We start from the raw sequence: 14,719 nt of genomic DNA, 5'->3' as shown, positions 1-14,719 counted from the left end.
TGAAGAATTATGTTGGGATTTTGATGGGAATTGCATTGAATCTATAGATTGTCTTGGATATGGTGGCAATTTTTACTATGTGAATTCTGCCAATCCATGAGCATGGCCGATCTCTCCATTTTCTGAGATCTTCTATGATTTCATTATTGAGGGACTTGAAGCTATTTTCATACAGGTCTTTCACTTGTTTAGTTGGAGTTACTCCAGATATTTTATACTATTTGTGGCTCTTGTGAAGGGAATTCTTTCACTAATTTCTTTCTCAGCCTGCTGATCCTTTGTATAAAAGAAGGCTACTGATTTATTTTAGTTAATTTTATATCCAACCACTTTGCTAAAGTTGTTTATCAGCTGGAGAAGTTCTCTGATAGAATTTTTGTGGTTACTTATGTATACTATCATATCATCTGAAAGTAGTGATACATTTATTTCTTCTTTACCAATTTGTACCCCCTTGATCTCTTTTTATTGTCTTATTGTTCTAGCTAATACTTTGAGTAGTATAAATGAGGAAAGTGGGAATTCTTGTCTTGTCCATGATTTCAGTGGAATTACTTCAAGTATGTCTCCATTTAATGAAAGTCACTGAACCAATTTTAATTCCCACAGACAATAAATGAGGGTTATACTTTATCCACAACATAGTCAGCATTCACTGTCAATTTTTTGCTCATCTTAGCCATTCTAACAACAGTGAGATGTAATCTCAACCTTATTTTAATATACATTGCCTTAATTGTGAAGGACAGTAATGTGTTTTCTGGATATTTCTTAGCTATTTTTATTTCTTCTATTGGCAACTCTTTGCTTAGACTCCCAAGCCCATTTTTCAATTTGGTGTTTGCTTTCTTTATACTTTGGGGTTGTTTTATTTTGTTTAGTTTTGTTTTGTTTTGTTTTGTTTTGTTTCAGTTCTTTGTATATTACTAATATTATTCCTCTTAGATGAATAGCTGACAGAGATTCTCTTCCATTTCATTAATTTCTTCTTCAATCATTTGATCATTTCCTTAGACATTCACAAGCATTTTAGTCTTATGATATCCCAGTTGATGGAGTTCCACACAACAACAAGCACATTGAAAAAGAGATCATGGGGATCCATCCTGTAATCAGCCTTCAAACACTGACACCATTGCACACACTAGCAAGATTTTGCTGAAAGGACCCTGATATAGCTGTCTCTTGTGAGGCTATGCCGAGGCCTAGCAAACACAGAAGTGGATGCTCACAGTCAGCTATTGGATGGATCACAGGATCCCCAGTGGAGGAGCTAGAGAAAGTACCCAAGGAGCTAAAGGGGTCTGCAACCCTATAGGTAGAACAACAATATGAACTAACCAGTACCCCCCTGGAGTTCGTGTATCTAGCTGCATATGTATCAGAAGATGGCTTAGTTGACCATCAGTGGAAAGGGAGGCCCATTGGTCTTGCATACTTTATATGCCTCAGTTCAGGGGAACGCCATGGCCAAGAAGTGGGGGGTGGGGGGGCGAGTAGAGGAGTGGGGGGGGGGGTCTGGGGGACTTTTGTGGTAGCATTGGAAATGTAAATGAAGAAAATACCTAATTAAAAAAATTTAAAAAAGAGATCATGGACACGTATTCATTTACAATAACAGCAAAGACAATACAATATCATGAAATAAAAATAACTAGGGAGGGGAGGACCTCTACAATTAAAACTCCAAATCTCTGAAGAAAGACATTAAGAGAGTGGCTCAGTTTCCTTCCAGTCAGCACCAACACCTGGAGACCTTGGGCCCAAATTCGGTGGGCAGTCATAAAGTCTTTAGAGGACTCTCCACCCTAGAGGTGCCCAAGCATGCCCAGGATCTTATGATCACTGGTGAGTGGAACACATCTGTTCCAATAGAACAGACGGTTCCTGGGGACAGCTGGACCACAGACACAGGAACCCTGCCCCATCAGTGCCTCAGGTTCCTTCTGGTCAGTGCTGGTCTAGAACTCAGTGGACAGCCCCATGGTTCCCAGAGGAGGTGCCACTTCCAGGTGCTCAAACATGCCCAGGATCTTAGGATCCCAGGAACCTAGGGTCCCAGGAGCTTGGTCACACAAGGATCTCAGGGTCTCAGAGGAAGCTTGACTGCCAAGAAATCGTACATAGAAAGAATCTCAGCATCACAGAATCCCAGAAGCACGGGATCACAAAGAAAGCTGGACTCTGAGAAGTTCTGACTGCACTGGAAATACAGGAAGAACAGACTCCAATCAGATATATCAAGGGCAGGGAGCACTTGAAATAATCAGGTGGTGGGATGCAAGCATAAAAACAGAAGCAACAGAAACTAAGGTTACTTTGCATCATCAGAACCAAACTTTACCACCATAGCAAGGGCTAGATATACCATCATACCAGAAAAGCAAGATATGAATCTAAAGTCACTTTTCATGATGATGATGAAAGACTATAAGAAGGAAATAAATATATTAAGGAAATACAGGAGAACACATCCAAACAGGTTAAAAAAATTGAACAAAACCATCCAGGATCTAAAAATGAAAGGAGAAACAATAAAGAAATCACAAAGCAAGACAATTCTGGAAATAAGAAACCTCGGAAAGAAGTCAGGAGCCATAGATGCAAGCATAACAAACAGAGTACAAGAGATAGAAGAGAAAATCTCAGGTGCAGAACATACCATAGAAAACATTGACAAAACAATCAAAGAAAATTCAAACTGCAAAAAGATCTTAACTTAAAACATTCAGGAAATACAGGACACAATGAGACCAAACCTAAGGATAATATGTATAGACAAGAAGGAAAATTTCTACCTTAAAGGGTCAGTAAATATCTTCAACAAAATTATAGAAGAAAACTTCCCCAACCTAAAGAAAGAGATGCCCATGAACATACAAGAAGCCTACAGAACTACAAATAGTTTGGGTGAGAAAAGAAATTCCTACCATTACATAATAATCAAAACATCAAATGCACAAAACAAAGAAATATTAAAAGCAGTAAGGGAAAAGGGTCAAGTAAGATATAAAGGAAGACATATCAGAATTACACTTGACTTCTCCCCAGAGAATATGAAACCCAGGAGATCCTGGGCAGATATCATACAGACACTAAGAGAGCACAAATGCCACCACAGACTACTATACCCAGAAAAACTTTCAGTTACCATAGACAGAGAAACCAAGATATTCCATGACAAAACCAAATTTTCACAATATCTTTCCACAAACCCAGTCGTTCAAACGATAATAAAGGGAAAACTCTAATACAAGAAGGGAACCTACTCTTTAGAAAAAGCAAGAAAATAATCTTTCAACAAACCTAAAAGAAGATAGCCAAATGAAGAAAATTCCAACTCTAATAAAAGAAATAACAGGAAGCAACAACTATTTTTCCTTAATATCTCAATATAAATTGACTCAGTTCCACAATAAAGACATAGACTAACAGACTGGTTATGTAAAGAGGACCAAACATTTTGCTGCATATAGGAAACCCACATCAGTGTCAAAGACAAGCACTACCTCAGAGAAAAAGGATAGAAAATAATTTTCCTAGCAAATGGTCCCAAGAAACAAGCTGGAGTAGCCATTCTAATATCGGAGAAAATAGACTTCCAATCCAGATGCTCACAGTCATCTATAGGATGGAACACAGGGCCTCCAATGGAGGAGCTAGAAGGTACCCCAGGAGTGGAAGGGGTCTGCAACCCTATAGGTGGAACAACAATATGAAAGAAATAATAAGTACTAATAAGTACTCCCAGAGCTCATGTCTCTAGCTGCATATGTAGCAAAAGAATGCCTAGTCGGCCATCATTGGGAAGAGAGGCCCCTTGGTCTTGCAAACTTTATATGCCCCAGTAGAAGAGAACGCCAGTGCCAAGAAGTGGGAGTGAGTGGGTAGTAGAGCAGGGCAGGGAAGGGTAAAGGGGACTTTTGTGATAGCATTTGAAATGTAAATGAAGAAAATATCTAATAAAGAATGTTCAAGGAAAAAAAGAAATAAGTGGGGACACTTCATATTCATCAAAGTTAAAATCTACCAAGATGAACTCTCAATTCTGAATATCTATGCTCCAAATGCAAGGGCATCCACATTCATAAAAGAAACTTTAGTAAAGCTCAAAACATATGTTGCACCACACGAAGTAATAGTGGGAGATTTCAATACCCCACTCTCAGCAATGGACAAATCCTGGAAACAGAAACTAAACAGAGAGAGAGTGAAACTAACAGAAGTTATAAAACAAATGGATTTACTGATATCTATAGAACATTTTATCTATAAAAAAAAAAAAAGATATGCCTTTTTCTCAGTACCTCATGGTAGCTTTTCCAAAATTGACCATATCATTAGTCACAAAACAGGCCTCAAAACATGCAAAAATATTCAAATAATCCCATGCATCCTAACAGATCACCAGAGACTAAGACTGATCTTCAATAACAATAAAAATAATAGCCCACATACACGATGAAGCTGAAAAACACTCAATGATAACATGGTAAGGGAAGAAATAAAGAAAGAAATAGAAATAGACTTTTTAGAGTTTAAAGAAAATGAAGCCACCACATATTCAAACTTATGGGACACAATGAAAGCAGTCCTAAGAGGAAAACTCATAGCTCTGAATGTCTCTAAAAAGAAACTGGAGAGAGCATACACTAGCATCTTGACAACATACCTAAAAGCTCTCCAACAAAAGGAAGCAAATTGACCCAAGAGGAGTAGAAGGCAGGAAATAATCAAACTCAGGCGTTAAATCAACCAAATAGAAACATAAAGAACTATAAAAGAATCAACCAAACCAGGAGTTGGTTCTTTGAGAAAATCAACAAAATAGACAAACCTTTAGCTAGACTAACTAGAGGGCACAGGGACAGTATCCTAAATAACAAAATCAGAAATGAAAAGGGAGACATTACAACAGAATCTGACGAAATCCAAAAGATCATCAGATCCAACTAGAAAAGTATATTCTCAAAACAACTGAAAAACCTGGATGAAATGGACAATTTTCTAGACAGATACCAAGTACCAAAGTTAAATCAGGATCAGAATAACAATCCCCTAAAGAAATAAAAGAAATAAAAACAGGCCTTAATAGTCTCCCAACCAAAAACATCCCAGGACCAGATGGGTTTAGTGCAGAGTTCAATCGGACCTTCAAAGAGGAACTAATTCCAATACTCCTCAAACTATTCCACAAAATAGAAACAGGTTATCTATCCAATTCATTCTATGAAGCCTCAATTACTCTTATACCTAAACCACGCAAAAACCCAACAAAGAAAGAGAACTTCAGACCAATTTCCCTTATGATTATTGATTCAAAATACTCAAAAAAAAGTTCTTGCAAACATAATCCAAGAACACATCAAAACAATCATCCATCATAATCAAGTAGGTTTTATTCCAGAGATGCAGGGATGGATCATTATATAGAAATCTATGAATGTAATCCACTATATAAACAAATTCAAAGGGAAAAAAACCACATAGCCATCTCATTAGATGCTAAAAAGCATTTGACGAAACAGCTTGGATCTTGGAAAGATCAGGAATTCAAGGCCCATAACTAAACATAATAAAGGCAATATACAGCAAACCAGTAGCCAATATCAAAATAAATGGAGAGAAACTTGAAGCAATCTGACTAAACTCAGGGACTAGACAAGGATGCCCACTCTCTCACTACCTATTCAATATAGCACTTGAAATCTTAGCTAGAGTAATTAGACAAAAAAAAAAAAAAAAAAAAAAAAGGAGATCAATAGAATACAAATTGGAAAGGAAGAAGTCAAAATTTCACTATTTGCAGATGATATGATAGTATACTTAAGTGATCCCAAAAATTGCACCAGAGAACTCCTAAACCTGATAAACACCTTCAGTGAAGTAGCTGGATACAAAATTAACTCAAAGAAATCAGTGGCCTTTCTCTAAAAAAAAAGGATAACAGGCTGAGAAAGAAATTAGGGAAACAACACACTTCAAAATATTCACAAACAATATAAAATACTTTGGTGTGACTCTAACTAAGGAAGTGAGAGAGCTGTATGATGAGAACATCAAGTCTCTGAAGAAAGAAATCCAAGAAGATCTCAGATGATTGAAAGATCTCTCATGCTCATGGATTGGCAGAACTAATATAGGTAAAATGGCTATCTTGCCAAAAGCAAGCTACAAATTGAATGCAATCCCCATGAAAATTCCAACTTAATTCTTCACAGAGTTAGACAGGGCAATTTGCAAATTTAGCTGGAATAACAAGAAACCTACGATAGCAAAACTATTCTCAATAATAAAAGAACTTTTGGTGGAATCACCATCCTGACCTCAAGCAGAGTAATTGTGATAAAAATTGCATAGTACTGGTAAAATGACAGACAGGTAGATCAATGGAATATAATTGAAGACCTAAAAATGAACCCACACACCTTTGGTCGCTTAATCCTTGACAAAGGAGCTAAAGTCACCCAGTCAAAGAAGACATCATTTTTAACAAATATTCCTGGCTCAACTGACAGTTAGCATGTAGAATGTAAATTGATCCATTCTTATATCCTTGTATAAAGCTCAAGTCTAATTGGATCAAAGAACTCCACATAAAACCAAAGACACTGAAAATTATAGAGAAGAAAGTGGGGAAAAGGCTCGAAGATATGGGCACAGGGGGAAAAATTCCTAAATAGAACAGCAATGGTTTGTGCAGTAAAAATGGAGAAATGGGGTGTGTGTGTGTGTGTGTGTGTGTGTGTGTGTGTGTGTGTGTGTGCACGCGTGCGCGTGTGTGAGTGAGAGAGAGAGAGAGAGAGAGAGAGAGAGAGAGAGAGAGAGAGAATTCTTTACCCTGTTTTATTTCCTTCTGCCTTCTCTCCAGCCTTAAAAAATTCCAGTAGACTCTTGTAGGTCACAGGAAATGCTTGCCCCTCTGAATTATGGCTTTATCCCTCAGAGTTAGTCTGCTGAGTGATAAATTGCCAACTGCATTCCCTCATCTCAGTTTACCCTAACCTGACAAGTCTATCTAGCCTTCAACAAGTCACTTTAAGTTATTTTTTGTAAATTTCCTGAAAGAAACCATACAACAACAACAACAAAAAAACTAATTGAAATACCTGATCTCCTTATGCATTTTATATAATTGTAGCTCCTACATTTTTAAATGCACTTATGATAGGGTGATAATGTGACTTTGATAACTCCTACTGATAAATTCCACACCATGTTATGCAATGGGTACTTTATTGAAAACCCTTTTACAATCTTACTCATTTGTTCTAATTTCAAGTCATGTTTACAGGAATCAACTTACCTGTTTCATAGACATTTTCAATATTTTCAGTAGGAGTTCTGACTTACTTAGTCAGATTCACATATTTGTCCCATTTTTCTTGAGTGATATTTGTTCCAGTTGCTGCATTTCATGGTAAAAAATCAGGGACGTGAAAGATTTGTGTTAGCATTCTATAACATACTGAAAATGTAAAATCATTCTGAAAATAGGGAGAAATTTAGAGGGGAAGTTTACATAGACTTAGTTAGCTTTTACAGTTGATCAGTATCTTTCAGCCACTGAATCTAGCAGCTGTGGCCACCTTTCCCAGGAGTCCTCCATGTATGCTCAGTTTTTTGTTTTTGTTTTTTTTTTTTTGTTTGTTTTTTCTAAGTCCCAGGGTAATCATACAGCTGTTAGGAGCATAAGCTGACTGCATCAACATGATCTATATTTACAGCAAGTGAATGACTATTATACTTAGAGATAGCAGCAGGAATTTCTGACATCTGGTAGCACCAGATGATTAAGGAATGCATTTGGCAAATCAAAATAGGTGAAGCGTGGGCAGAAGAGCTGCTTGCAATCTGCATTAAAACAATTTGGTTGAAGGAGGAGATAACTACCTCACATTTCAGCAGCCTTGCCTGATGGTTTAAAAATCTTCTTAATTCTGCAAGATGTTTGTCTCCCCATGTGCCTACATGAAGCAACTTGTCCTGCTAAGTACAATGTCATGTGAATAAATGACTTGCAAAGTTGAATGTTCATTCAGAACCTTGTCTGCCTGAACACTAAAGAGGAACATTTCTTATCACTTCCAGGCAGCTCTGAAGGTCTTTACTAGTAAAGTTGCTGGAGGGAAGTTATTTTATCTTTGGTGGCTATTGCCATAGGCAAATGAGATGGAAGATCGCTTGTTCATGTGCATTTTCATGTTAGTACTAGAAAACATAGAAATGGGGCTGGAGAGATGGTTCAGACTTTAAATGTAATGATTAATAATTCCAAAGTCTTGGGCACCATTTCCAACATACACATAGTGGCTAACAAACATCTGTAACTCAAGTTCCAGGGGTTCCAATGCCCTCTTCTGGCCTCAGTGGGCACTTTACACACAAGTAAAACCTCATACACATAAAATAAAAGTAAGTAAATCTGTTTCAAATTGAAAGCATATTTTGGAACATAAAGCAAAACAGAAGCAACAAAACCTGCACTTATCAGGCTGCACAGACCCCACTGCTACAGAATGGAAATGGGTTAATAAGTAGCTTTTAACTGACATGCCCTTTGGTTTCTTGGTTAAAATTTGCCTACTTTTCATTCTATCAGGATTTATTTTGTGAACAAATATTTCTCTGTGGTGTATATTACACTTCCTACATGGCTTGGTTCCAGGCTTCCAAAGTAAGCAGAAAAATAAATCTTTTCACAGTCCCCACTTCCTGTACTGCTCAGCATTCAATCCTGTGATGGTCAGGTCAGCCTGAAATTCTTGCCTTGTTCAGGCCCCATATCTTCTTGTCTTTTTACCACAAACAAGAAAAATCATTTCAGTAAGTTCCATTAAAACATTAGCTTAATAAAAAACATTTTGAGACATTAAACAATTATAAAAATATTTAATCAAGTACTTTACTAGGTATGTTTACTACTCTGAAAGGGGGTTACTACTTGAATTTCCTCAGATGATTGGTAAGTTGTTTGAGATAAACACTGAGTCTTCTAACTTACTACAGTAGCAACCATAAAGAGTTGGTGTTTTACAAAACACATTCAGTTGTTACTGATAATTTAAAATTCAAATTATACAAAGGTGGTTATTTATATTAACATTACTTCGTTTGGCATAGCCCTTAATATTGAGTTCAAATTTTTTTGGTTTTATTTATTCTGAGTTTCTACTCCCTTTAACTACAAATGTTCTGTAAAATATTTTTCAACATTATCTACATAAAAATTATAGAGGAACCTGTATATGGTCTCTTCATACATTTATATTCCTAGCATTATAGACCATCGTTTCTAATAATTCTAATTATTGTATATTGACTGCATAGGTTGTACAGATACTATGTCCTTTGTGTAGAAGTACTGACTCTTCATTACATGCAATAATTCCAATATGTATAAATGATCTTTTAATTCTTTTATTCTTCCTTTAAAATGAACCAAGGCTTATAAAGTTTGGGACATCTGACTACATTTACTCAGCTGTTGAATCTAGTTAGGCTAGATCCAACCTAATGGAAACAGTAACTAATCCCATTGTCCACTGTCACTCTGTATCATGAGGACAGAAACAGTTCTCAAAAGCTATAAGGAAGAAACACTGTAGCTGCAGTAGCATCTGGAACTAGACTTTGATAATTGGGTTCTGATTGTTACATTCAAATGTAACTTGTTCAAATGTTTACTTACTCTTTGGCTCTTTCTGTTATCAAAGTCCCTTTATATATGAAGGTGCTTGAGCAGCCATGTGGTCCTACAGCACAGTACTGCTCCTGCTCAGGTCTGCTTTCCTGCCCTGTCATCTTTCTATTCTCCCTCCATCTGTTCCTTTCTTTCTTTTCTATGCAGAACTGAGGCCTGAAGCTGGAGGTGGGCACATAGTAGACAATCATTCTACACTAAGAAAAATCAGTCAACTTCATTTGACTTTTTTTTCTGAGATAGTATTTCACTAAATGTACATGTTATTTTTTAATTTGAGCACAGCCTTCCCAGCAATAATTATTGACCTACACTACCTTCCAGCTTCTAAACTTACTAGAACCTGCATGTTAAACTAGTAACTTATTGAACTCATGAAGACAGTGTAATTGTTCAAGCAAACAAGAAGAAAATTATGTATATCTAATGACAATCAAAGTTGAAATCTTTCTGCCTCTAATCAGGTGTTAACTGACAATTCCCTGTCATCATAAATAAGAGCAAAGAGATGTCTCCATTAAAAAAAACAACTAACATGATTGTTTTAAAGCATGATTCATATTTTTGGTATTATTTTGGTCTATGCTGTGAGACAGTACATTGGTTGATCTTTCAGATTGTTTGTCTATGGGCCCTTTCTCTCTTTTTCTGCAACTGAATCACTTATCAATCCAACAAACCACTTTCATCTTCCTGGTACTATTTTAGGGCTGTGGGATATAGCATCAAATAATATTAATACCTATCCATACCCATGCAAACCCTATTATTCATAATAATTTTATTATTATTGTGGGACAGATGATTAAAAGTCTTTGAAAGAAAGGAAAAATAAGTTAACTTATTTTTTAAAAAAATGCAGGAATATAGAATTGTATGGTTTCATGAATGAGGTAAAGTACAGCTGGTGAAAGTGGTAATGCAGTGAAGTTTAGGCACTGGGCAGTTCATGCCTGATGAATGCTCTCCCAGCTGAGAGAACAAACAAACTGACCATGACCACAGTGTGAAGTTGTTTGGTGCTGTGCTTATGGGGATAAATCAGAGCAAGTAACTAAAGGTATCATAGGACACAAAATCAAAATCAGTGAGGAATGCTTTGGGGTTGCCAAGGATTTAGGGTCACATTAGTGGCTTCAAGTCACTGATGAATAGGGATTTCAGGAGAGGAGTCACAGGACACAGCAAACATTATTATAGGCTCTCTCTGTCTACTTACTGAAAAAAGTCTCTGGGGGTGAGATTTTGAAGGAAGGAGAACTGAGATGAAGGTTACAGATGGTCAATTGAGAGGCAATTCCAGATGGAACCAGGGCAGTGTCATCTGTAAAATTGAGACATACACATACCCTGGGAGTCTATAAGTTTGATTCCTTCACAGACTAGAGCAAGGAAAGGGGTGTATCCTGTATTCTAGGTTTCCTGCCTGATCAGGAGAAATAATGAAAACATTGTTAGCACAGAGCTGCCAGTCTGGAGGTAGAAGAGTGTTTATAGAAGAATTCAGATTTGGTCATGCTGATCTTTAGAGTGCTTATAGAATATGCAAATTGAGAGTAAAGTTAAAGGTTTTAATCAAGTCTATTTATGGACTAGAATTGCAAGCCTTTTCTCATTGTTCATATTGCTTTATAAATGGTTCTGATAGGCCAAGCAAAGCACACAGACTAATAGGCAGTGGTGACCAAGGAAAGAGGTCTAGAGAACACAGCAAACTAATTACTGTCCTTACTGAGTTGCAGCAGCAGGGAATTCCTCAGCATCTTGCTCAGAAAAATGAGACCCAGCTTAAAGAGGGTTCTTCTGATTCATTAATGTGAGCTACTGGTCATTTTCTCTTGGTGCGTGCGTGCGTGCGTGCGTGCGTGCGTGCGTGCGTGCGTGCGTGCGTGCGTGCGTGCGTGTGTGTGTGTGTGTGTGTGTGTGTGTGTGTGTGTGTATACTGACTCATTTCAAATTTTAGTGTGAAGCACTGAGCAGGAATGATGGTGGAGTGGTCTGGTTTGTCAGAACACAACAAACCAGGCTTATTTTAAGCAAAGAACTGCTTCCAAGTTTTATTTAACAATGTTAGGAAATATAAAATCAAGTTCAGATCTGTCACTAAACCATCCTTAAGCCATTCAAGCTTAGAGCTGGAAAGCAAAACAAACCACAGGTATATAGGCTGCTCTCTTACTTTGCAATTTTAAAATAACATCTTTTCTGGTTGCTAAACAATTACTCAAAAAAGTCTCACATGGCAGCATAATAATTATAGGACTCCTCAAGTGTCTACAGAGGGTTTTTTTCTAGACTGTGGTCCTCAGGTCATTCTCTGGATCAACCAACCAAGGACCAGATAGAGTACAGGGCTCTGGGGGAACAGAGAAAGTGCACACTCTTCTACACTAGTAATGTTTGCAAAGGTGTGTGACCCATCCAGATTAAAGGAATGTTCACAGGAGTCAGGAGATCTACACAATTCTGCTGATCTTGAATGTGGCAAGTCAGCAGGCCTGAGTCCCTGTAAGAATGAGTAGCAGATTAGAAATGACAGGTTTTTGTAAGGTTCAAACATAAGGCAGGTCTCCATTTTAAGCAACAACAGCAGAACAGCAGCACCAAAAACAACAACAACAATATGAACTAACCAGTACCCCAGAGCTCGTGTCTCTAGCTGCATATGTAGCAGAAGATGACCTAGCCGGCCATCATTGGGAAGAGAGGCCCCTAGGCCTTGCAAACTTTATATGCCCCAGTACAGGGGAACACCAGGGCCAAGAAGTGGGAGTGAGTGGGTAGGGGAGCAGGGGGGTGAGGTAATAGGGAACTTTCAGGATTGCATTTGAAATGTAAATCGCATGATATGCACTCATTGATAAGTGGATATTAGCTCAGAAACTTAGAATACTCAAGATACAATTTGTAAAACACATGAAACTCAAGAAGAACGAAGACCAAAGTGTGGACACTTAGCCCCTTCTTAGAATTGGGAACAAAACACTCATGGAAGGAGTTACAGAGTCAAAGTTTTGAGCTGAGACAAACAGATGGACCATCCAGAGACTGCCCCAACCTGGGGTCCATCCCATAATCAGCCACCAAACACAGACACTATTGCCTACATGAGCAAGATTTTCCTGAAAGGACCCTGATATACCTGTCTCTTGTGAGGCTATGCCAGGGCCTAGCAAACACAGAAGTGGATGCTCACAATCAGCTATTAGATGGAGCACAGGGCCCCCAATGGAGGAGCTAGAGAAAGTACCCAAGGAGCTGAAGGGGTCTGCAACCATATAGGTGTAACAACAATATGAACTAACCAGTACCCCAAGAGCTCATGTCTCTAGCTGCATATGTAGCAGAAGAGAGCCCTTGGTCTTGCAAACTTTATGTCTTAGTACAGGGGAACACCAGGGTCAAGAAGTGGGAGTGGGTGGGTAGGGGAGCAGGGAAAGAAGAGGGTATAGGGTACTTTTGGGATAGCATTTGAAATGTAAATGAAGTAAATACTTAATAAAAATTTGGGGGGAAAAATCCCTGCAAGGACTTCAGAGCTGGTGAGAGATGAGAGCAGGTTTGGGAGGTAAATTGCTGATTTCCAGAAACAAATCCCCAGAGTGAAGCCCACCAATTTCACACTGAAGTCTTCCAGTTTGTTATGAGAAATAGGGAGAAAAATAGGACTGTGGGGGTTTTCCCGTGTAAGTCACTCAACTCTACAGTGAAGAGCAAGCTAACTGCTGCAGAATTTGTGGTGTCTAGTTTAATGACTATAATTTTCTTAATCTTAGGGGAACTTAAAAGATCATTTGCTTTATTTTGATACTGTTTTTTTTTTCATTTTTATTAGGTATTTAGCTCATTTACATTTCCAATGCTATACCAAAAGTCCCCCATACCCACCCACCCCCACTCCCCTACCCGCCCACTCCCCCTTTTTGGCCCTGGCGTTCCCCTGTTCTGGGGCATATAAAGTTTGTGTGTCCAATGGGCCTCTCTTTCCAGTGATGGCCGACTAGGCCATCTTTTGATACATATGCAGCTAGAGTCAAGAGCTCCGGGGTACTGGTTAGTTCATAATGTTGATCCACCTATAGGGTTACAGATCCCTTTAGCTCCTTGGGTACTTTCTCTAGCTCCTCCATTGGGAGCCCTGTGATCCATCCATTAGCTGACTGTGGGCATCCACTTCTGTGTTTGCTAGGCCCCGGCATAGTCTCACAAGAGACAACTAAACCTTCTATCCTTTATTTGGGAATACAGAGATCTGTGAAGAATAGGATGGAATTATTTCAGAATTCAAATGTACAAAGTAGAATTTAAAGGATGCTAAAGATAAGAGAGAAAGTGGAACAAATCCAGGGAAGATTTGTTTTCCCCAAACTGAGAATTCAAAGCAGATTTCTGAATGGCAGGAGCTGTATGCATGCACGGATAACCCCAAGAGCATACTAAGAAGTGAGATGATCCAAGAGGGTTGATGCCTTCATCTCTTTGGTCAGGGGCAACAGAACACTAGCTCACAAAAGAATTCATTTACCATTCTTCTGGACTCAGAAGTCCTAAGACAGAAACTATGGGTCTAGTTATTGCTGTGAGACCCTCTTCACAAAAGCAGAGTGGATCAAGCTGACAGGAGACGAGAAGGAAAAACGGAGAGGGCTCTCAAACATTCATCTCTGCAGATGTACTAGGAAGCACCTTCACAATCACTAGTGAAGTTAACTGAAAACATCAGTACCTGTTTAGCACAGTAATATGCAATACATTGAAGAAGGAAATAAATAGGAAGAAGAGAGTTTTCTGGGTCTTTGTCTCCAAGCTTCTTGGAGAGGTCTGCATTCCTTTTGGAGGAGAAACAGGGAATGAAATTTAGGCTGTTTATATGAATCTCAATACCAGGCTGTCAGGGTACAACCCTGAGCTTTCCTGAACTTACCCTGGAAGGCAATCTTAGTTTAAGAGGCTCGCTGTTCAAAGAAATTTCTTTCATGGACTAGCAAGGTGACCAATAAAGTGGTGATACTTTAC

Source organism: Mus musculus, chromosome 6 (assembly GCF_000001635.26).
Source record: "Mus musculus strain C57BL/6J chromosome 6, GRCm38.p6 C57BL/6J".
NCBI classification, from domain to species: Eukaryota; Metazoa; Chordata; class Mammalia; order Rodentia; family Muridae; genus Mus; species Mus musculus.
This window is presented reverse-complemented; position numbering follows the sequence as displayed.